The following is a 1,681-nucleotide window of genomic DNA, read 5'->3' on the forward strand; positions in this document are numbered from 1 at the left end:
ATATTAAATAATTTATTTATATAAAAAAGATAATATAGTTTATTTGCTCTTAATACTGTCTTTTTTTACTATTCCTTCATAATTTTCTTATTTTTCTTTAATTTTATTTAGAAGACATTTGGGTTTTTCTATTAAAAATAGTAGTGTTCTTATAGAAATTTCGTTCACTATATTACTTACAACGGCATTTAAGAAAATAAAACCGGGCAAAATTTTCTTACCTCCTTTTTGTGATTTTATTAGTTTTTAGCACTATTAATCTCGATTTGATTATAATCGTAGATAAGCCTTAGATAATTTTTAGTGTATTGTAGTTTAGTGTATTGTAGTTAATTTATAATTATTGTTGTAACAAAGTTTTGATAATATTTTCTCTTTCAATAGAAATAGCCATTGAAGTAAATTGATCAAAATAAACCGGGATTAGAGATAATAGTTAATTTTAAGAATATTTTAAGAATATTCTTAGAATATTTATGATAAATATTCATAAGTATCTACTACTATTTATTTTTTTGAAATGTTACATAAATATTTTACACATTTTTTAAGTTTTATTTTCAAAATATTATTAAAATATGAACTAAATACTTTATATATTTATGGTAATATTTATAATAAATATAAGTGAATATTTTTAGCAAATATTTTATACATATTTCTGAATTATTTGCTGGGAAAGTCAATGTTTTATAAAGTGCAAACTAGCTATCTCAATATGATATTTGCATTATGAAAATATAAAAATAATAGAGGAAAGTTTCTTACTATGAGATAAGCTCCTAATATAAGATATCAGAGTTTCGACTGAATTAATAGATGTCAATATTTGTGAAATTTGAAGCAAGAACGCCGCTATCTCGTATTAAGAATCTATCTCGTAGTAGGGGACTTCATGTTATTATTGATATAGTTTGTGGGGCAGGAATATACTCACAAAAAATGAATATGGTATAGAATATGGAAAAATAATATGTAATATATAATATTGATAATATTTAGATATAGAAACACTATAAATAATAAATTTGCAGCATTAGTAAGTAATTATTATCATCTCTTCCTTGAATTATTGCTTTTATGTATTGTATATACTGCAGACATATTGTGTGTGTGTGTGTGTGTGTGTGTGTGTGTGTGTGTGTGTGTGTGCGTGTGTGTGTGTATGAGTGAGTGTGAGTGTGCGTATGATATATATTGTATATCTAAAAATGGAAAATCGTGCGTCTCTAGGCAACGGGTCCTGCTGGAGGGTCATGACCGCGACAACATATGTCAAGGTTAAGGTTATTGGAGTCTAGTCTCCTAATCAGTACTTTTATCAACGTAATTCACGCGATTCCTATTTTTGCAATTAATGTAGTTTGTACAATTAATAATGTAATTAATTTCTCGTTTTCGTGTATACTTCGCGATATTATAAAAAAAAATTGAGCGTAATTTTGGAACTGGATTTGTCGACAATTAAAGAAACATTTCACTTTTTTATTAATTTCTATCTCATTCAATAGACCTTAATCATTACAGATATCATAATAAGAGATATATAATTCTCCTATTTGCTTTCTAAATTTATTTTACAACAGTGATCAATTGACATGTACATGATAAATATTTCTAAAAGTTTAAAGTCGTTAAATTTTTTGTATTTGTATATAGTGTATGTATATATATATATATA

Source organism: Trachymyrmex septentrionalis, unplaced genomic scaffold, assembly GCF_001594115.1.
Source record: "Trachymyrmex septentrionalis isolate Tsep2-gDNA-1 unplaced genomic scaffold, Tsep1.0 scaffold188, whole genome shotgun sequence".
In the NCBI taxonomy this organism is placed as follows: domain Eukaryota; kingdom Metazoa; phylum Arthropoda; class Insecta; order Hymenoptera; family Formicidae; genus Trachymyrmex; species Trachymyrmex septentrionalis.